Here is a 24,707-nt window from a genome sequence, read left to right on the forward strand (position 1 = left end):
ATCAATTTTCTATTTGTGACATATATTTCACCAATATTATTTTCAAACTCAACCTTACATACTGAATTATTCAATTGTGACACACTTAAGAGATTATAGTAAAGTCCTTCAACATAGTAAGCATTGTCACACGAAATTATTTCTGTGAGTTTGATAGAACCTTTTCCTTTTATCAAACATGGTGCATCATTACCAAATCTTACACTATTTCTATCATAACAATTCAAGGTAGTAAACTTACTTTTTTCCCCAATCATGTGATGTGAACACCCATTGTCAATGATCCATTTGTCATTCTTGTTCACACAAGTCACAAGTGTAGTTGCCTCATTATGATCAAATTTTTTCTTCATTGCAATATACACCACTTCATCATCATGTTCATCAAATTCATCTTTTATTTGCTCTTCAGCAATATAGCATGACTTTTTGCCTTTGTCTTTGTAGTCCTTGTTGTCTTCACCTCTTCTACTTTTGTACTTGTCACCACCTCTATAGTTCTTCTTCTCTAGACATCTAGTAGCAATGTGACTAACCTCATTGCAATTGAAACAAATGATAGGTAATTTTCCTTTACCTCTATGGAATCTTCTTGCTAGTAGTGCTTCAAGTTAATCTACATCCTCCTCATTTGTATCATTGTCATTGGACACATAATTTATCTTTTTCTTCTTCTTCTTCTCATCAGGTTCCTTCAATGACAACTTAGCTTTCAAAGCAAATTCTGTTAGCATGAATGTTGATGCTATGAGAAAATATTGTAGAATTGTGTTATGACTTTGTTTGTCATTGATGACAACATAGTAAGATTGATAGAGAAGAAAATTAAGATCTATGTATTAAGGGCATCACATTGTGTATCTGCCCATGCATAGTTAACAACATATACTATAGCATGTATTTGGCATATGGTCAAGTGTGCAAAACCTAAATCAATACCATCTGGAAGATATTAATGATTTATAGAGATCCACAGGGAAATGGAGCATTATGAAAATAGTCTCTATTGAATTATCATAACAAATTGTGTTTGGAATAAAGAGTTATGCAATTAACTAGAGGGAGTACACTAACAACTGATGACATCAGCAAGTGCGTGGGTACAAAAGTCACACGTGTGAAGATTTGGAAACAACTGTGAGCTGACAGCATTAATTAAATGTGTATTTCATTTAATTAAATATGGAGCCGACTCAAATGAATGTTAAGTGTATAAAGCCAACTCTAAAGATTAATAATTGAGTATGGTATAAAGGAAATGTGTTTTCCAAGTTCTAGAGATAGTAATTGTGATTGAGAAGCAGAGAACACTTGTAAATTGTGAAGTAGAAGAGAAGAGTAATCTACTAATGTGTGTAAGTGACCTTAAGGGTTACTAATTAGTTCCAGATTTGTTTGCATGATCTGAAGGTGATGGAGTCTAATGTATTGGATAGAGGAAGAGAAAAGATATTGTTCCACATCTATTATTTTGAAAGGAATAGTACCAAGATCAATTGGATAGTGGGTTCATTAATATGATCCTAAATCTATTTGGATTGTGGGTTTAACTGCCTTCTTCAACTCCTAACAATGTTGGAATCTCCTAAGAAGGATTCAAAGTCTCCTAATAAAGACTATTTGTACTAAGCATTGTAACAGAATCTCAATAGGGTCTATCCTCTAATACGAAATACTCATATTAGTACATTATTCTATGGGCATCACTCCAATTGGGGTTTTCCCTCTAATCAAGGGTTTCCCTAGTCAACATATCTGATGTATGTGTGTATGCACATTTCTTTATGATTTTTGTTTAATTTGATTGATAAAGTAAGAATTGTTTAAGATTGATATATAACCAATTCACCGCCCCCCACCCCTCCTCTTAGTTATATTATTGAACTATTACTTCTAACAATTGGTATTAGATCCTCAAATCCTTGAAAGAAAGTTTAAACAACTTTGGGAGGTCCATGGTGAATATGTTTAGAAAGGAAAGTCCTAGATTCGATGCCACAAACTACAATAGCAGGAAGGATAAAATGAAGACTCCTCTCTTGTGCATGGGACTAGGATATTGGCTTGTGACCAAGACATCCAAAAACATTGCAAAAGAAGACAATATTGAAACCTGCACCAAAGAATAGAGAGAAGTATTTATGTGCAACATAAGGGCAAAAGAAGCAATATTATTAGCATTATGTGAAAGTGAGTATAGTCTGGTAAAACTACTTAAAACATCTCATAAAATTTGGAAAACCTTAGAAGCTAATTATGAAGGTGATAGACATGCAAAAAGAGTTAGATTGCAAAATTTGTATTGCACATTTCAAGATGCTAGAATGATGGAAGAGGAATCTGTGATGAGCTATGTTGGAAGAATATCTTAGATTGTTGCAAGAATCACATCTCTTAATGGAAAGAAATATGATGATGAACTGATATGGAAGATCTTGAAAAGTCTAACACCACCTTTCAAGTTAGTAGCACAAATGATTCAACTGATGATACCTTGCACTACTAATTTCACCAAAGAGACATTGCTTGGTAGACTAGAAACTACAAAATATGATCTAAAATAGTCTAGTGAATTGGAAAAAGTTGAGATAGAATTTAGTACATTAGACATCAAACCTAGTTTAGCAAGGAGCACAAAAACATAAGGAGACATTACCAGCAGTAGCAAATCCATTGAAGAAAAGATCCAAGAAGGAGTGGTTCTTCTTGTGGAAAGAGAAAATGATGGTTAGAATATCTTTAAATGTTGGAATTGTAATGAATATGGTCATTATGCATCTAAGTGTCCTAAAAGAGAAAGAAAGTTTAAGGGTAGATTCAAACCTAGAAGATCTAGAAATTGTTTATATGCTAATGAAGAAGAAGATGATGAAGAATTTGATCAAAGAAAAAGTGCAGATGAATTAGGATTTGTAGCTATAAAAGAGGATGATCATGATAGAGAAATCAAAGAAGAAAGTGTACTGATTTCACAAGTTGAAAAGAAAGATTGGATTATTGATAGTGGTTGTTCACATCACATCACTAGTGATATGAACAAGTTTTTCAAATTTAGAAGCTATGATGGAGGAATTGTTAGAGTAGGGAATAATGCAACTTGTCATATTATAGGAATTGGATCTATAACACTTGATAGTCAAACATATACTGATGATATTTATTTTTTTGATGGACTTAAGTGTAACTTTTTGAGTGTTGGACAGCTTATGGACAAAGGCTATCAACTGTAATTTGGTAATGATACTATGTATTATCAAGAACAAGGAAGGAAAACTACTTGGTATTGGCACAAAAACTAGAGGTAATGTATTTTAGTTAAACTCCACTAAAATAACATGTTTAGTAGCAAGGATTGACAATAGTTGGTTATGGCACAAAAGATTTTGTCACATAAACTTTGATAACATTGTGAAGGCTAGTAATACACTTGCTGTGAGATATTTGTCTAAAATCTCTAAGCCCACTGACACTATTTGTAAAGAGTTCATTTCAGCTAAGTATAAAAGAGTCTGTTTTCCTAGTAAGTAGTTTTGTACTACACAAAAATTGGAATTGGTACATACAGATCTAAGTGGTCCTAGAAGAACAAGAGGATTCTATGGAGAAATGTACTTTATGATTTTTGTTGATAATTTCACTAGAATGTGGGTAGCTTTTCTTAAAGAAAAATTAGAAGCATATGAAAATTTTAGGATATTTAAGAACAAGGTTGAAATGAATCTGGAGTTAAGATCAAAAGCTTAAGCTCAGATAGAAGAGGAGAATTCACCTCTAGAGAATTCAATATCTATTGTGAAGAACATGGTATCAGGAGACAACTATCCTCACCCCATACACTTGAGTAGAATGGGATTGTTGAAAGAAGAAACAAATCAATTGCCAAAGTAGCAAGAGCTATGTTATTTGGGAATGATGTACCAAAGACCTTTTGGAAAGAAGTAGTCAATACAATAGTATACACATTGAATAGAGTGTAGATTAGGAAAAGTATGAACAAAACTCCCTATGATTTATGGTTTGGTCACTCACCATCAATCAAGTACTTCAAGATATTTGGAAGAAAATGTTACATTAGAAGAGATGATGATAGTAGTAAATTTCATCCAAGGAGAAATGAAGGTATGTTTCTTGGTTATTCATTAAAAAGTAAAGCTTACAAATGTTTCAACTATAGAACCAAAACTATAGTAGAGTGCACAAATGTTAAAGTTGATAAAAAGTTTGGTACTAAGGAAAAGATAATGGACTATAACTCTAATGGATATGATTACTCTAGAAAGGCTGATAGAAGTAATGAGTTATTTCTCAAGACTAACAATGACTTGCAGAATAATGTGCAAATTGAAGATATGAGAGAAGAATAGAGCACAGTACTTGAGATAAGAATTGAAGTAGCAACTCCTACTCCAAATAGAAATATGATAAGAAATCATCCTATTGATCAGATAATAGGAAGTAAAGAAAAAGGGGTAATGACAAGGAGCAAAATTAATGAAGAACTATGTCTAATATCTCAAGTAGAATCAAGAAGTGCAGATCAGGCAATCAAAGATAATCATTGGAAAGAAGCAATGAAGGAAGAACTCTAGTAGATAATTAAAAATAACACATGGGAATTAGTTCCTAGACCCAAGGAACAAAATGTGATTGGCACTAAATGGGTATATAGAAATAAAATGAATGAACAAGGAGAAGTGATAAGAAACAAGGCAAGACTTGTGTGCAAAGGCTACTCTTAGCAAGAAGGAATTTATTGTGAAGAACCATATGCACTTGTAGCAAGAATGGAAGTAGTTACAATGTTCCTAGCATATGCAACAAACAAGAATTTTAAGGTATATCAGATGGATTTTAAGTCAGCATTCTTAAATAGAGAACTTGAAGAAGAAGACTACATTGGGAAACCAAAGGGTTTTCCTTTAATAGAAGAAAAGGATATGGTTTGTAGACTAAAGAAACCATTATATGGATTAAAAAAAGCACCAAGAACTTGGTACGCAATGTTGGACAAATACTTAGCAAAGCTTGGATTTGCTAAAAAATAGCAGATGGTAACTTGTACTTAAAGAAAATAAAAGATGGTTTGCTAATAATAATTATATCTATTGATGACATCATTTTTGGTGGAAATGATGAAGCTAGTAACAAATTCTCAAAACACATGAAGAATGAGTTTGAAATGAGCATGATAAGTGAAATGATTTTTTTCTTGGCATTGTAGATTGTTTAGAACAAAGAAGGTATCTTTATTTCTCAAACGAAGTATTTAAAGGATTTACTAAAAAGATTTGCTTTAGAAAGTTGTAAACCTATTGGAACTCCTATTGTAACTGGTCACAAATTATCTATCAAAGATAAGATGCCTACTATTGAACAAAAGAAGTACAGATCTATGTTTGGAGGATTCTAGTACCTAAGTCATAGCAAACCAAATATAGCCAATGCAGTTAGAATTGTGGCAAGATGAACAAAGAAGATATTTTTATTTCTCGAACCAAGTATTTAAAGGATTTACTAAAAATATTTGGTTTCAAAAGCTGTAAACCTATTGGAATTCCTATGGTAACTAGTCACAAATTATCTAGCAAAGATGAGATGCCTACTATTGAACAAAAGAAGTATAGATGTATGATTGAAGGATTGCAATATCTGACTCATAGCAGACTAGATATAGCCAATGCAGTTGGAATTGTGGCAATTTTTCAAGTTGATCCTAAGGAATATCACTATGTAGTAGTGAAAAAAATATTCAAATATCTGAAAGAAACATCAGATTATGGTATTTGGTATGACAGAAATAGTGATTTTACTCTATATACCTATATAGATGCTGATTAGGTAGGAGATACGGATAAAAATAAAAGCACTAGTGGAGGAGAATTTTTCCTTGGAGGAAGATTAGTTTCTTGGCTCAGTAAGAAGCAAGATTGTACCTCACAAAGTACTACAAAGGATGAGTATGTTGCAGAAACAAACAACTATAATCAAGTCATATGGATGAAGTAGATGATGAAGGATATTAGAATCACAATCATAGAACCTATTATCATTTATTTTGATAACACAAGTACAGTCAACATGTCTAAGAATCATGTTTTACATTCTAAGACTAAGCACATTGCTATAAAATATCATGTATTGAAAGAAAAAGTTGCAAAGAAAGAAATCATATTGGAATACATCAGCACTAAGGAACAGATTGCAAACATTTTCACAAAGGCCCTACCAAAGGATACATTTGAATACTTGAGAGGTATGCTTGTGGTTATGCCCCTAACTAGTTTAGAGTAGAAGATGTAGAAGTACCTCAGTCTACAGTACACAACACCATTGTTAGACTAGACTAAATGTTGATGCTTTCTCAATGGGGAAGTATCTGTGATAAACAGAGTTAGTCAAGGACTCTTGGTAATAGGTAATTAGTATACAATAGTATCTTTAGATGCTTATGTTATTCAATCATATACAAAGATCATAAAGCAATAGACTGGCTTGTGGTCATGCTAATAGGTTGTTATGTGTTCAATTTTTGTACTACCTTTGACATTGATGTCAATGGGGGAGAGAGAATGATATGAAAAACATTAGAATGGAGAGAGTGATATGAGAAAACAAGAGGACTTGCACTATGGGGAAGTAGTGTTACATGAAGAAAGATTTGATTGATAAAGAAAACTCATTGGTATTCTTGGAACTAGATGTTGTCATCTATGTTTCCATCAATGCCAAAGGGGGAGATTGTTAGCATGAATGCTAATGCTATGAGAAAATATTGCAGAACAATGTTATGACTTTGTTTGTCATTGAAGACAACATAGTAAGACTGACAAAGTAGCAGACTAAGATCTATGTATTGAGGGCATCACATTGTGTATCTACCCATGTATAGTTAATAGCATATACTACAGCATGTATTTGACATATGGTCAAGTGCATGGAACCCGAATCAATAGCATACAAATGATATTAATGATTTACAAAGATCCATAGGGAAACAATCCATTGGGAAAATAGTCTTTATTGTATGATCAATATAACACATTGTGTTTGAATAAAGGGTTGTGCAGTTAACTAAAGGGAGTACACTAAAAACTGAGGATTTTAGTAAGTGCATACGTATAGAAGTCGTACATGTGAAAGTTTGGAAACAACTGTGAGCCAACAGCATTAATTAAATGTATATTTCATTTAATTAAATATGGAGCCGACTCAAATGAATGTCAAGTGTATGAAGCTGACTATAAAGATTAATAATTGGGTATGGTATAAAGGAAAGGTGTTTTCTAAGTTCTAGAGAGAGTAATTATTATCGAGAAGCATATAAGACTTGTGAATTGTGAAGTAGAAGAGAAGAGTAATCTACTAATGTGTGTAAGTGACCTTAAGGGTTACTAATGAGTTCTAGATCTGTTTGCATGATCTAAAGGTGGAGTCCAATGTACTAGATAGAGGACGAGAAAAGAGATTGTTACACATCTATTATTCTAAAAGGAATAATAACAAAATCAATTGGATAGTGAGTTTGTTGATCTGATCCTGAGGTTGTTTAGACAGTGGGTTCAACTACCCTCTTCAACTCCTAATAGGGTTGGAATCTTCTAATAGGGATTCACAGTCTTGTAATAGAGATTCTTTGTACTAAGCATTGTAATAGACTCTTGATAGGGTCTATCATCTAATAAGGAATATTTAGATTAGTACATTATTCTGTGGGCATCACTCTCGCCAGGGTTTTCCCTCTGATCAAGGGTTTTCCTAGTCAACATATATGGTGTATATGTGTATGCGCATTTCTTTATGATTGTTCTTTACTTTGATTGATAAAGTAAGAATTGTTTAAGATTGATATGTAATTGATTTACACCCCTTCCCCCCCTCCCCCCCCACTCTCAATTATACTGGTGAACTATTACTTCTAACAGACTCAATATTTTTAGGTTTGTAACTATCAAAGTTAGATAGCTCAGTGTAAGTGACCTTGAGGGTTACCAATGAGTTCCAGATCTGATTGCATGATTTGAAGGGGAAGGAGTCCTATGTACTAGACAGAGGAAGAGAAAAGAGATTGTTCCATATCTATTATTCTGAAAGGAATAGTACCAAGATCAATTGGACAGTGGATTTGTTGATCTAATCCTAAGGTTGTTTGGATAGTGGGTTCAGTTGCCTTCTTCAACTCCTTACAAGGTTGGGATCTCCTAACAGGGATTCAAAGTCTCCTAATAGGGACTCTTTGTACTAAGCATTATAACATACTCTTGATAGGGTCTATCCTCTAACAAGGAATATTCAAATTAGTACATTATTCTATGGGCATCACTCCCACTGGGGTTTTCCCTCTGATCAAGGGTTTTCGTAGTCAACATATATGGTGTATGTGTGTATGCACATTTCTTTATGATTGTTGTTTACTTTAATTGATAAAGTAAGAATTGTTTAAGATTGATATATAATTGATTCACACCCCCCCCCCCCCCCTCTCAATTATATTGGTGAACTATTACTTCTAAAAAATTCAATATTTTTAGGTTGTAATTATCAAAGTTAGATAGCTCAAAAGTAGTGAGCCTACCTATTAGACATTCATGTGATAGATTATTCCCTGGTATACATTTCAGTTCTTGAATTGCAGAAACTCTAATAGCATATAAAGGTAGTAGTGTTCTTAAAACTTTTCTTAGTATAGTATCATCATCTATTGTACTAGTAGCTCCTCTTGTTGCATTAACAACTTCTTTTATCCTTGTGACATATTGAGCAATATTTTCACCTTCTTTCATTCTCATATCATCAAACTTACCTTTGAGACTTTCAGCTTTAGCTCTTAGAACATTATTGTCTCCTCCATAGATGGTGGTTAAGAAATCCCACATTTTATTTGTACTATCAAGACCTTTGATATCATCAAATTTAGCATATCTTAGGGTAGAGGCAATCTCTAGCATTGTCTAGTTATGTTCTTTCTTCTTTTTCATATCCTCGGTAGTTGGAGCTCTAGTAGGACCAACATGCTCAATAGTAATGGTAGATTGTGCATGATCTCCAAGTCCTCCAAGGTGTAGCTTCATCAAACTTTTCCATGTAGAAAATTTATCTCTATTAAGCTTGGGTACTTCTCTTTTTGACATCTTGATCTTTGTGCTTCTAGTACTTTCAAACTAGTCCTCTTAAGTAGATGGCTTTGAAACCAATGATTGGAATTCTTTAGAATAACTAAGAGGGAGGGGTGTGAATTAGTTAACCAAGGTCTAAATGTATAAATAAAACTTTTCACAACTTAGTGAACCCATAAAACATTTATCATCATGCATACATCCATAAGATTATGCAATCACTTAAAACGTGTAGGTTACTATCAAATCAATTTGCAAAAATGTAAACATGAAACATAAAAGATTTAGCAATACATTTGATACAATGATTTATGTAGAAACTCAATTTGAGAAAAACCACCAGTAACATACTACTCTTTTTCACTCTTCTAAAGTGATGCCCTATGAAAGGCCAACCCTGTTAGAGGTTGCAATACACACTACTAACTATGACCATGTTAAAGGATTTCAATCACCCTATTAGGAGTTGGCCTTTTTAGAGAACTTTAGACCATTCACTTGGAATATCACCTAGTTAAAGTATTTACGAATGATTTTTAGGTCAACCTTAATCCAAAGGATTTACCCTAGACTGATACAATTATTAGAGAGTAACAATAACACTTGATCTAATAACAACTTACAACTCCATTTTTAGATGACATATCTCTATTTTAGTCCTCTATTCTACTTGGCCTTCACACATTTCAGCTCTAATAGCTTGTTCACCCTTCAAGAATTCATACCCTTAATCCTTCTTGCTTAACATCCCAATGCAAACTCTTCTTTTAGGTCACTTGATGAAGAAAAACCCTTGACTTCTTGTCTTCCTTAGGTGCTCACACATGACAACCCTTGCTTCTAACTAGCCATCCCTATAAATAGGAAATTGAGATATTTTTTAGTTCATTCTCCATCGTCCAATTTAGGGTTAGGATGGATTAGGTAAGATTTAATGAATCTACCTCTTATTCCATATTACTTCTAGAAAATTTTCCTTCAATCCTCTTTAAATTCACCTCAAAATGGTTTACCTTGAATTTTGTGCCACTAGCTCATCAATCTTATCTTCCACTTGGTTCACACAATCCAAGAAAATAAACTTGTCAACTAAGATCCATCAAATTCACAATCTTTCAAGTAATGTAGCCACTTGGTATTAACTTACTTCTGATGCTCAGCATATACTATATTTCTTGGCATCCTCTATAGAATCACTCGCCATGAACTAAAGTTTATTGGTGCTCAATATCAACTAAACTTTACTTAACATCTATTATTTTGCTCGACATACACTAGAATAGAATTTAACTTAGTTCCAACTAATTTTTTGCTCATCTTGCACTGTCTTTGCTTAGCACCTACTATCCAGTCAATTAAGCTTTGTAGACAAACTTTGTTCAACTTGTTCTTCTAAACTTGCTTAGTGTAACTAGCCTTTGTAACCTTAAGTAGATTATCAATACATCATGTTATCACTTTCTTAACTGATTCTTGTACTCCTTTACATAACATAACTCAACCTTTCCTCTAGATTTTATTGTTACATCTTTTGATCTAATGCAAGAGCATCCTAGGTGTAAGAGCAATCTTACATCACCCAAAAATATTTTTATTTCAGTCTTTTCTATTTTAATAAGGACTAGTAGGTAGGGGGGTTGATATTTCTAGGAGCTTGCTATTTTTAGTAAGTTTGTCATATGAGCTCAAAACATTCTTATTTTCTATAGGAAGGTTCATTTTAGAGTTGTAAGCCTGCCATAAAAATCTCATTTCTCAAGCACAAGTATCAAAGAAGTTAGTGCAGATTTTCAGTGGAAAAAATTGCAAAAAAATCTTTAGGCTCATTATTGGAGGCCTTAGGGTGCCCGGATGAGATCTAAAAAGTCAAAGTTGGGCTATCCAAAATATCTAAAATAATTTTCAAAAGATGTATTTGGCCAACTCTATATGTATTGTTAGGGTCTATCGACCCTAGGTATTAAGTTTCAATGTCTAGAACCTTCTTGGGCAGCATAAAATTGTCTATTTAAGAAAGGCCTAAACATTTTCTAAGACAACTCTAGGTGATAGGTTGTAGCTTTTCTTGTAGATTACTATAATGAAGGCACCCATGTGGGTTAGCATATTATACTTATGAATTATGTATTTTCGCATTTGTGGTGCAAATAAGAAGTCCATATTTTGTTCTTGTTTCTTTGTTTCTATAATGTGTTTATGGTGTTAAGGGGAGCACACTTCATCAAGTGGTATCAAATCCTAGTTGTTCTTGAGAGTGTGGATAGATCATCAACTGTGAGGTAGCTTGCACTAGGAACATCGTTTGGGCTAAGCATATAGACAAATCACCAAATGTGAGGCAGTTTGCACTTGGATTTCAACGAAAGTGCAAAAATGCCTCCATTGTAATGTCCCCATTATAAAATAAATAATAAATTAAACTTTTGTAATGGGCCATTTGATTTAATGTATCCCAAACCCAATTTTATTTTGTTTCTATAGTTTGTGTCACTGTCAGCTATCTTTGTACACCCTCAGAAAGGTTTTCCTAACGGATATTTAAGCATGGCTTGTAGGAGGTTTGTAGGTATGCTTTTGGATTATATTCTCTACACTACAAATTCTTGTTGGATTTTTAGATTGTTCACCATTTCAAAAGTGAAAGATCTTCCCTATTTGGCTCGTGAGGTTTCAGTGGGATTCAACCCTCACCCTATTATGTCAGTGTTCAACTCGGTCTGTATTCTAGAAAAATTGGAGTGCCCTCATTATTTACAAATACTTATCAATTTGTGAATGTTCTTCCATACTAGTGTTGTTTGGTATCTTGGAAAATACAATCATAAGGCAACATCTTCCATACAGCCATTGTCAGGCACCATCGTTGTTGGCTTTATCTGATATATTCATGATTACTTGTGTTTCCTCTCTGGCATAGTTCTTAATCAAATCTTTCCATACCCTGTGTATGACTCATAGCACTCAGGACACATACCGCTTCATCCTCTTGTCTAAGTTTGTACAACCTTGTATCCGTACAACCCTCTTGTTATTGTACCCTCCATATGTCCCTACTAAAATCACCCTATGGTCTATTCCAAACATCATATGGCCTTCTATATGCCACCGTACAACCTTCCATAAATGTCTTATGGCCTTCTAAATACCCATACAATCCTCTAGAATCTGTATAGACTGTCTTGTCTTATGTACGGCCACCTCTATTGGCACCCCGTAGAAAAAAAATTCTCTAACATATAGCCAACAATTATCCATCATATAGCTCTATTCCACTCCTCTAATTTAGTCTGTACATCCTCCCTATTAGTGCACTCTTGGCTACTTTCATATGGCTATTCAGAATTCTTCAACTTGCTCATGTTGAAGTCATTAGGTTCATTACAGTGGTATCAAAGCACTTCGATCCTGCTAGCCTATGGATAGTGAACGAGAGTTTATAGCCAGAAGAGAAGAAGGACACATTTTGTTGATTGAATGGTTGATGAATAGGAACTGATCGCTACCGAACTTATGGCACTACTAAGGGAACTTGCCAAGAATTAGGCACAGATCATTGATACATAGTGACTTATGGAAGAAACTCTCAAGAAGTTGGCAGAGAACAAAATGGTTATAGTGTGGACTTGGTGTTAGGTAAATCAAACCCCCAGCTAGCACACTCTTGACCTTCCATGTCAACTTTTCCACCACAAATTAAGGCACAATAGGGAGGGAGACAACCAACTTTTGAAGAGATGAGAGAAAATTGGAAGAATGCAAACCTTGAAGAAGATATATCCTACAAAGATTACGCAAATCTAAGAATGAGATATTCGAGAGGTGGAAACAGAGGATACTTTAATGATGACCTTATAAGGAAGTTGAGTAAGGTAAATCTATCTCCATTTGATGGATCTGGGTCCATATCTACACAAGCATGGGTAATGAAAGCTGATACCTACTTCCAGCTAAATCCTATGCTAGAGGAAGAAGAAATCAAATTTGTCACGTTGCACTTGGAGGGAGTTGCACATGAATGGTGGCACCACGAAACTATCACATTAGGGCATGATCAAATAAATACTTACACAAAATTCATGGAGAAATTGATAGAACAATTTGATGGTAAAGATCTAGAGCTTAACTTCAAAGATTTGGTGCAACTAAGACAAACTGGATCAGCCAATCAGTTCATTGCAAAATTTCAAAAACTCTTTGTTCTTGTCATAGACATTTTTGAAAGGAGATGGGTAGTGCTCTTCATGGATAGACTATCAGAACCTCTGAAAGGTTGGGTAAAGGGGTTCAATCCTGCCACCCTGTCAGAAGTAATCAATAAAGTGCAAAGTATGGCATCATCTCAAAGTTACTCACATTCGAAACCACTGACTTTTTCGAGGGACAAACTGTTTTCCAAGAAGTCGTCATTGGATGAAGCTACTAGACAAGAACTCCAAAGAAAGAAATAATGTTTCAATTGCAAAGGACCTTGGGAGCCTAGCCACCAATACCTTAGAATGGGAAAGATCCATGACATTAAGGTCATGTCGAATGATGAGGATGAACAAGAAAAAATGTCAGCCAAAGATAACCAACCCCACCATGACACCAACATTAGTTTTAACCATACAGAGAGAATTACCACTTTTTCATTAGCTGGCAGCTTGAGGTGCACAATTTTTCATGTACAGGGTACCCTTCAAAGACAAAGGCTCATAGTGATGTTGGATAGTGGCACTACTCTAAATATCATCAACTCATCCTTGGTAAAATAGAGAAGTCTCCCTACAGAGGTGTATGCAGGTTTTCAAGTCAAGGTTTCTAGAGGGACTTTCCTACCTTGCACGCATCTTGTCCCTCAACTGAGTATCACAATGGTGAATCATACAGTGATTAAGGACTTCTTCATAGTGGACTTGGCTGACATGGAAGTTATTCTTGGCTTATAGTAGATGGAGACCCTTGATGAATTCACCTTGAGTTTCAAATGGATGGACTTCACTTTTGTGGTTGATGGAAAGAAGGTTGTCATCTGAGGAATGGCAAATGAAGGTTCAAAGGAAGTTTTTGCACATTGGATGGAGGCAATCATTTAACATGATGATGTTGCATGGGTTGTACATTGCTTTATCTCAACAAAACCTATAAAGGGGCATCAAACACCTCCATAGATGATGAACTTCAGGATATTTTAAGTAGATGTGATAATTTTTTCATAGATATTCCTCCGAGCATACCACCTCATTGGGGGTTTGAACACACTATCGAGTTGGAATCAAGAGCAAAGCTAGTTATAACCACACTGTACCACCACCCCAAGAAATTCAAAGATTAGATTGACAGGATGATTAAGGAATTGTTAGAGAAAGGATGAATCTATTCCAGTTCTAGCTCATTCGCATCATCTGTGGTGTTGGTCAAAAAAAAGGACAAGATGATGTGCATGTGCATGGACTACCGCACATTGAATAAAAAAATAATAAAGAATAGATATCTCATTCCAAGGATAGATGAGCTACTAGATAAACTGCATGGTGTGATCTATTTTTCAAAAATAGATCTCCATTCTGGATACCACCAGATCCATATGAGCGAAGAAGATGTGAAGAAAATAGCTTTTTGTTGTCACTACAGACATTATGAATTTTTGGTCATGTCATCTGAATTGTCCAATGCACCTGCTACATTTCAATCGTGCATGTACTGCATCTTCAACAAACAATTGCATAAGTATTTATTGGTATTCTTTGATGATTTTCTTATTTATAGTAGGTCATGGGAGGAGCACTTGAAGCATCTGAATGAAGTTCTAAGTACCATGGACGAATAGTCCTTTTTTGCCAAGTAATCCAAATGTGAATTTGGTATGATATAAATATTGTACTTGGGACATGTCATTAGTAAATATGGAGTTCAAGTGCACCAGGAGAAGATTCAAGCTATCCTCAACTGGCCCCCCCAAAATCACTCACAGATTTGTGAGGGTTCTTCAAACTGTGCAATTACTATAGGAGGCTTGTTAAAGGATTCTCTCAACTTATTGCACCTTTAACAGATTTGACGAAGAAGGGGTCTTTCCAGTGGAATGAAAAGGCACAACTCACCTTTGATAAGCTAAAAAGGGCCATGAGCACTTGACCCGTACTTGCACTACCTAATTTTACCTAACCATTCATTTTGGAGTGCGACACATCTGAGGAAGGCATTAGAGTGGTATTGATGCAGGATAGACACCCCATCACCTATGAGAGTAGGAAGCTTATGCCAATAGAACACCTATATTCCATCTATGATAAAGAAATATTGGCCACCATACATGCCTTAACCAAGTTCTGGTAGTATCTGGTAGGTGCCAAATTTGTTGTCCATACTGATCACAGTAGTCTAAGATATTTTCTGGGGCAATGGGACTTGAATGAACAGGAAAAAAAATGGGTAAGAAAAGTTCAAGATATTGATTTTGACATTGAGTATGTGAAAGGGAAGAATAATGTAGTTGTAGATGCCTTATCCAGGAAACCCACCATCTGCTCACTAGACCAAATTTTAGCCAACTAGAAGGCACATTTGTTAGTAGAATATTCCAAGAATATATTTTCCTATGAAATAATGGATGGCCACACTCATGATGATTGGTACAGAGTGGTGGATGACATCATCTACTACAAAGACTGGATATACTTGGTGCTAGAATCCAAATTGAAGCAAAAAATTTTGAAGTACGTGACTTATCTTTGGCTACACACCCAGGTTTCCTCAAAATGTATAGAAGTATTTAGGAGAGGTTTTCATGGAAAGGACTTAAAGGGGATGTGTGGCAGCATGTAAGAGAGTGTACGGTCTACCAATAGAACAAGTTCAAACATACTCTCCCTACCGGCTGCTACAACCTTTGCCAATTTTCAAACATAAGTGGGAAAGTATATCAATGGATTTAATAACAAGGCTTCCCAAGGTGAAGGTGAACAAAAAATATTTTATTTTGCTGGTGGTTGAAAATTTGACAAAGTATGCACATTTCTTTATCATCCCTTTCGACCTTCAAGCTATACAAGTTGTCAATATGTTCTTTAGAGAAGTTTTTCGTCTACATCGGCTACCCCAAAACATCATCAGTGATCAAGATGGATGATTTATCAGCATCTTCTAGAAAAAACTATTTTTTATGGAAGGGATAGAATTATCGCCAAGTACGAGCTACCACCCACAGATAGACAAACAAGATGCTCAAGATTGTGAACAAATAGCTCGAAGGCTACCTTCAAAACTACGTTTTAGTACAATAATGAACATAGGTAAAATGGATCCATCTGATGGAATATTGCTACAATACCATGTATCGCATGTCTATTGGGATGGCACCATTCAAAGCTCTATATGGGTATGAACCCCTTGCCTTCACCAACACAGTTCAGGGTGACAATTGTGCTCCAAGGGTGAGGAACTAGCTTTAGGAGGGATAGGACATACTAAGGTGTTTAAAAGAAAACCTACAATGGGCACAAAATCAACAGAAGATTTATGCCAATAGACACAAGATAGAGAGGAGTTTTGAAGTGGGGGATCTAGTCTATCTCCGAATATAGCCATACTGACAATCTTCATTAAAGGGAACATGAAAAGAAAAGTTGAATCCATGATTTTATGGCCCTTATTGCATAGTCCATCACATTGGTGAGGTAGCATACGAACTAGAAATTCCATAGGGGAGCTGCATTCATAATGTCTTCCATGTTTCTTGTCTGAAGAAAGCCATAGGGAAAAATGTCACAGTTGTTACTGACCTTCTTCCACTCAATGAAGAAGGAAAGCTCATTTTGGAACATGCCAAGATCCTTGAAGTATGTGAAAAGACCCTACGAGACTACACTTTGAAGGAATACTTGGTATGCTAGCGACACCTACTATTGGACGATGCAATGTGGGAAGGCAAGCACATTGTCTAGCACCCAACATTGCATTTTCTTGAGGACAAGAAAAATTTGGGATGGGAGGACTGTAATGTCCCCATTATAACATAAATAATAAATTAAAATTTTGTAACGGGCTGGTTGATTTAATGTATCCCAGACCCATTTTTATTTTGTTTTTGTAGTTGGTGTTGTCGTCAAATATCTTTGTACAACCTCAGAAAGGTTTTCCTGATGAGTATTTAAGCACAGCTTGTAGGAGGTTTGTAAGTATGCTTTTGGATTATATTCTCTGTACTATGAATTCCTATTGGAGTTTTGGATTGTTTGCCATTTTGAAAGTGAAAGATCTTCCCTATTTGGCTCGTGAGGTTTTAGTGGGATTCAACCCTCACCCTATTTCGTTAGTGTTCAACTCAATCTGTATCTAGAAAAATTGGAGTACCCTCATTATTTGCAAATACTTATCAATTTGTGAATGTTCTTCCATACTTGTACTAGCATTGTTTGGTATCTTGGCAAATACAATCATAAGGCAACATCTTCCATATGGCCATTGTCGGGCACCATCATTGTTGTCTTTATCTGATATATTCATGATTACTTGTGTTTCTTATCTGACATAGATCTTAATCAAATCTTTCCATACCTTGTCTATGACTCATAGCACTCAGGACACATACTACTTCATCCTCCTATCTAAGTTTGTACAGCCTTGTATCCGTATGGCCCTCCTGTTATTGTACCCTATGTATGGCCCTACTAAAATCACCATACGATCTATTCTAGACACTGTACAACCTTCTATAAGCCATCATATGGCCTTCCATAAATGTTGTATGACCTTCTAAATACCTATATAGTCCTCTAGCATCTGTATAGAATATCTTGTCTTGTGTACGACCACCTTTATTGGCACCCTATACAGAAACATTGTCTCTAACATACAACCAAAAATTATCCATTGTATGGCTCTATTCTACTCCTCTAATTTAGTCTATACCCCCTCCCTATTAGTGCACACTTGGCCACTTTTGTATGGCTATTCAAAATTCTTCAACTTGCTCAGGTTGAAGTCTTCAGGTTCATTACATCCATGAAGAGAGCATGGTTGAAGAGCTACAGGTGCTACACCTAAGGGTTTTAGAGCCCTCTAAAGACAAATATAAGAATTGAAAGAACAAATGTGTAGAAGGATAAATCTCTGTGTAAGAGATGAAAGCAAGGATGAGGATAAAGTAGAAGAAAATGTTGAAGTAGAGGTAGTTCTAAACCTAGAAGAAGAGAGACTTTTTAGGGCCATCTCTAAGATTGGAAAAGACCTAAGTTTGAGGTTCCCACATTTTTAGGAAGTTTTAACCCATAGGAGCTAATCAATTGGATCAATGAACTAGAGGAGTACTTTGAGTATGAAGATATTGAGGATCTAGATAGGGTCAAGTTTGTGAAGGAAAAACTAAAGGGACATGCAAAGATCTAGTGGCAAGAGGTTTAGTTGGAGTGAAATAGAAAGGAAAGGACAAAATCACCAGATGGGATCAGATGATAGCTAAAATGAAGTGATAATTAATTCCTATGGATTATGATCTTGATCTATTGAAGAAGATGCAAGGAATGAAGCAAGTAGGAAAATTTGTTAAAGAGTATACCGAACAGTTCTACCAAGTTCTCAATAGAATCAGTCATTCAGAAGCTAATAAGGAGAAGTTGCCCATTATCTTAATGGGCTAAGGCCAAGCATTCAGGATGATTTGAGTCTGGTTTGAATGAATAGTATTAAGGAGGCATACTAGTTTTCCTTAAGAGTTAAAGAGAAAATGAGCAAAAAGTTTGACAACGAGAATAGCAGAAGAGGTCACATTGGAAGATCCGGCAGACAATCTTATGGAGGCTGTAATAATGATCAAAAGAACAAGGATGGGGCTAGAAGTATTAGTCAAAATCAAAGGTGAAAAAATTCCAATCATTTCCATGATCAAAACAATAGAGATCAAAGCAAAAGAGGTAGAGGACAAGGATCTGGAAGAGCAGGCTTTCGTGGGAAATATTTTCACTACGAAGAAGGGCATAGAGAATTTAAATGTTTCCAGTGCCAAGAAAGGATAGATCAAAGAATAGAAGGCTAGGCTAGAGTTGCAAATGATGATGAAGATGCTAGATCCTCACATTCTAAATATGTTGAAATAGGAGAAGTCCTAGTTAATAGAAGATTCTTGCTGAGTGGTGAGAATGAACCTAATCAAAGAAAGAACTTGTTTTGCACAAGGTGTAGATGTGAAGATAAGTGATGTGATCATTGATGGTGGAAGTACTAACAATATGGTGTTACATATGATGGTCACCAAGTTGAACCTAAAGAGACAAAAACACCTACATCCATATCATATTGCTAGGGTGCAAGATGACCACAAGGTCATGGTCAATGAGCTATGCTCCATGAAGTTCAAGATTGGAAGCTACCAGGATGAGGTACTATGTGATATTATACCTATGGACATATGTCATATGTTGTTGTGTAGGCTATGGCTATTTGACAGACATGATGTACATGATGAGCGAGAAAATACCCGCACTCTGACCAAGGATGGGTCAAACATAAGTTGAAACCATTGAAGGAGAAAGAAGAAAAGGTATGTAGAGCTACCAGAATATGTTTTATTGATGGAAAAGAGTTTCTCAAAGGTATGAAGTGTGAGCATATGTGTTTTTCTATAATTCCAAAAGATAGTAAATAAGAAGTAGAGGAGGTGCCTATAGAAGTCGCAGATATGTTAGGAGAGTTTTTTGATATTGTATTAGATAATGTATCTTATGGATTGCCCCCAATGAGAAAAATCAGTCACCAAATGGATTTGGTTCTAGGAGCCAGTTTTGCAAACAAAGCAACACATAGAATGACACCAGCAAAAAGCAAACAGTTGAACAAGCAAGTTCATGAGTTGTTGCAAAAGGATTTGATTTGAGAGAGCCTAAGTCCGTGTGTTGTACCAGCAATATTAGCACCAAAAAAGAATGGAGAATGGAGGATGTGCATAGATTCTTGTGCTATCAACAAGATCATAATCAAGTACAGACTTCCATTGTCAAGGATGGATGATATTATGGATTGTTTGAGTGGAGCTGAGTATTTCACAAATATAGATCTAAAGAGTGGCTATCATTAGATTTGTATTAGAGAAGGTGATGAGTGGAAGACTACTTTCAAGACAACGGAAGGACTATATGAGTTTTTAGTCATGTCTTTTGGGCTAACAAATGCATTGAGCACTTTCATGAGGCTCATGAATGAGGTATTGAAGGAGTTTTTGGGTAAGTTTGTTATTGTTTACCTAGATAAAATTTTGATTTTTAGTAAGACATTGGAGGAGCATTTGATCCATATTTGCAAGGTGTTTGATAAGATGAGGGAAGAAAAGTTGTTGATAAACCTAAAGAAGTTCTGTTGTGTAAAGAAGGAGTTGGTGTACCTGGGATTTGTAGTTTCAACAAAAGGTTTGAAAATGGACGCAAAGAAAGTGAAGGCTATCCTTGAATGGCCTACTCCAAGAAGTGTGACAGAGGTAAGATCTTTTCATGGACTAGCTAGTTTTTATAGAAAGTTTATAAGAGGTTTTAACAGTATTTGTGGACCCCTGACTGAAACAATGAGGGGATAGGAAATAATTTAAGTGGACTATAGGGGCAGATAAGAGTTTTAATCTGTTGAAATAGAAAGTTACTGAGTACCCTATTTTAGCACTTCCTAATTTTAACTTGAGCCAATAAGGTAGACCTATTGCTTACTTTAGTGAGAAATTGAATGATGCCAAAAGAAAATATTCAGTTTATGATAAGGAATTTTATGCTATAGTTCAAGCATTAAAGAAGTGGAGACATTATCTTCTTCCTAAAGAGTTTTTTTTGTATACCGATCATCAAGCTTTGCAATATTTAAATAGTCAAGGAAAATTGAACCAAAGGCATTTAAAGTGGGTTGAGTTTTTGTAGGGTTATAGATTTGTTTAGAAACACATGAGTGGGAAGTCTAATAGAGTTGTAGATGCTCTTGTTAGAAGAAAACTTTTGCTGACAGAAATACAGATAGAGGTGGTTGGGTTCAAGGAACTCGGTACTTTGTATCTAGATGATCCTAATTTTGGTGAAGTGTGGAAGGCTTGTACAGAACCTGTTACACTTGATAGGCCAAAGTGGTTGGGTTTCATGATCCAAGATAGTATGTTGTTCAAATGAAACCATTTGTGCACTCCTAGAAGTTCAATGAGAGAGAATCTGATCAAGGAGAAGCATAGTGGAGGATTGGATAGACATTTTGGTAGAGATAAAACCATAGCTTTGGCTGCTGAGAATTATTACCAACCACAGTTGTAGCAAGATGCAGAGAAGTTTGTACAAAGTTGCAAAGTATGTCAGATGGTGAAAGGAGTGAAGTAGAATACAAAGTTATATCAGCCATTACCTATACTAGAGAAGTCATGGGAGGATGTCAGCATAGATTTTGTTCTTGGCTTATCGAGGACTTAACATAGGCATGATTCTATTTTTGTGGTGGTTCATGGGTTTTCAAAGATGGCACATTTTGTTCCTTGCAATAAGACTAGTGATGTTGTTCATGTGGCAGACTTGTTTTTCAGAGAAGTGGTAAGACTACATGGTCTGCCAAAGAGTATAGTTTTAGATCAAGATACCAAATTTGTTGGGTATTTATGGCATACATTATGGAAGAAGCTGAAGATAGATTTGAAGTTCAGCTCATCACATCATCCACAGACTAATGGAAAGATAGAAGTTGTGAATTGTACTTTGGAAAACCTGCTGTGATGTTTGGTTGGAGACAAGTCAAAAGGATGGGATCTAATTTTACTACAAGAAGAATTTTCATATAATAATTCTGTGTATAGGAGTATTGGTAAATCACCATTCCAAATTGTTTATGGGATTAGTCCCAAAAATGCTTCTAAATTGAGGCAGTTGAATAAAGGAGAGATAAGTAGTGTTGAAGTAGAAGATTTTGTTGAACATTTGAAGAACATCCATGAGGAGGTGAGGAAGCACATAATAAAGATAAATACATAGTATAAGGCTAAGGAAAATGTGAAAAGGAGGTACAAGGAATTTTAGATTGGAGATAAAGTCATGGTTCATTTGAGAATGGAGCATTTTCTAGTGGGTACATATAATAAGCTAAAGATGAAGAAGTTTGGACCATGCAAGATAGTGAAAAGGCATGATTCTAGAAATGATTATGAAGTGTAGTTGCCTCCTGAATTGAATATTTCACCAATATTTAATATTTTAGATTTGATAGAGTGTTATGAAGGAGGTGATAGAGATGAAGTTGTAGAAGCACAGTGGAGTATTCAAGCAGCTAGTTCGACTACAAAGGAGATTGAGGAGATATTGGACAGTCATGTTGGAAAAAGTACAAGGAATAGAACTTGTGAAGAATACTTGGTCAAATGGAAGGGGAGGTCAGTTGAGGATTCATCATGGCTAGCAAATGAGGTTAACCATCTTGGTTTTCCTTTGAATGCCTAACATGTGACGGGGTCACTTATCAAATTACCTTAGGTGTTTGATGCAAGAGCATCCCAGGTGTAAGAGCAATCTTGCATCACCCAAAAATATTTTTATTTTAGTCTTTTCTATTTTAATACGGACTAGTAGATAGGGGGATTTCTATTTTTGGGAGCTTGCTATTTTTAGTAAGTTTTTCATACAAGCTTGAAATGTTCTCATTTTCTATAGGATGGTTCATTTTAGAGTTGTAAGCCTACCATAAAAATCTCATTGCTCAAACATAAGTATCAGAAAAGTTATTACAAATTTTTGGTAGAAAATTTTGTAGAAAAATATTCAGGCTCACCGTTGGAGGCCTTAGACTGCCCAAATGAGGTCCAAAAACTCAAACTTGGGCTACCCAAAATATCAAAAATAATTGTCAAAATATGTATTTGACTATATATGTATTGTTAGGGTTTATCAGCCCTAGGTATTATGTTTTAATGTGTAGAACCTTCTTGGGTGACATAAAATTACCTATTTAAAAAAGGCTTGAACATTGTTTAGGATAGCTCTGGGTGATACTTTGCAGCTTGTCTTGTAGATTACTGTAATGAAAGTGCCCATGTGGGTTAGCATATTGTACTTATCAATTATCTAATTATGCATTTGCGATGCATATAAGAAGTCCATATTTTGTTCTTGCCTTTTTTGTTGTTTCTTTGTTTCTGTAATGTGTTTATAGTATTAAGGGAAGCACCCTTCATCATGATCAAATCCTCTTCATCAATAAAATAAGTGATAGTACTTAAATCTTGTAATAAATTATCTTACTAGCAAATAACAGGTTTGACATCAATGACAAAACAATGATTGAATCATATTGATCATACTTGTATCAATCTATTCTAAATAGTCTCTTTCAACATTCTTGCCTTTGTCTTTGTAATCCTTGTTGTCTTCATCTCTTCTATTTTTGTACTTGTCACCACCTCTATAGTTTTTCTCTTTTTGGACATCTAGCTGCAATATGACCAACTTCATTGCAATTGAACCAAATGATAGGTAATTTACCTTTACACTTGTCTTTACCTCTATGAAATCTCCTTGCCAATAGTGCTTCAAGTTGTTCTACATCCTCCTCATTTGTGTCACTGTCATTGGACACATACTTTGTCTTTTTCTTCTTCTTCTTATCATTATGTTCCTTCAATGACAACTTCACTTTGAAAGTAGATTCAATATTTTTAGGTTTGTAATTGTCAAAGTTAGATGGCTCAAAAGTAGTGAGTCTACCTATTAGACCTTCAAGAGATAGAGTATTCTGAGGCATACATCTCAATTCTTGTATTGCAGAGACTCTAATGGCGTATATGGGCAATAATGTTGTTAAAACATTGCTTAGTATAGTATCATCAACTATTGTCCTAGTAGCTCCTCTAATTGCATTAACATCTTTTATCCTTGAGCAACATTGAGCACTATTTTCACCTTCTTGCATTCTCATATCATCAAACTTACCTCTGAGACTTTCAACTTTGGCTCTTATAACATTTGTGTCTCCTACATAGATGGAGTTTAAAAAATCCCGCATTATCTTTGCACTATCAAGGCCTTTGATATCATCAAATCTAGCATAGCTTAGAGCAGAGGCAATTTCTAGCATTGTTTGGTTGTGTTCTTTCTTCTTTTTCATATCCTTGGCAGTTAGAGCTCTAGCATGATCAACATGCTCAGTAGTAATGGTAGATTACACATGATCTCCAAGTACTCCAAGGTGTAGCTTCATCAAACTTTTTCATGCAGGGAATTTCTCTTTATTAATCTTTGGTACATCTCTTTTTGACATCTTGGTCTTTGTGCTTTTAGTATCTTCAAACTAGTCCTCTTAAGTAGATAGCTCTGATATGAATTGTTGGAATTTTTTAGAACAACTGAGAGGGGGGAGTGAATCATTTATCCAAGGTCTAGATGTATATATAAAACTTTTCACAGCTTAGTGAGCCCATAAAACATTTATCAACATGCATGCATCCATAAGATTATGCATTTTCTTAAAAACTTGTAGGTTACTATCAAATCAACTTGCAAAAATATAAATATGAAGCATAATAGATTCAACAACACATTTGACACAATGATTTATGTGGAAACCCAATTTGGGAAAAACCACTAGTAACATGCTACTATTTTTCATTCTTTTGAA

Source organism: Cupressus sempervirens, chromosome 3, assembly GCF_028749045.1.
Source record: "Cupressus sempervirens isolate cs-2001-9-10 chromosome 3, ASM2874904v1, whole genome shotgun sequence".
Classification (NCBI taxonomy): Eukaryota; Viridiplantae; Streptophyta; class Pinopsida; order Cupressales; family Cupressaceae; genus Cupressus; species Cupressus sempervirens.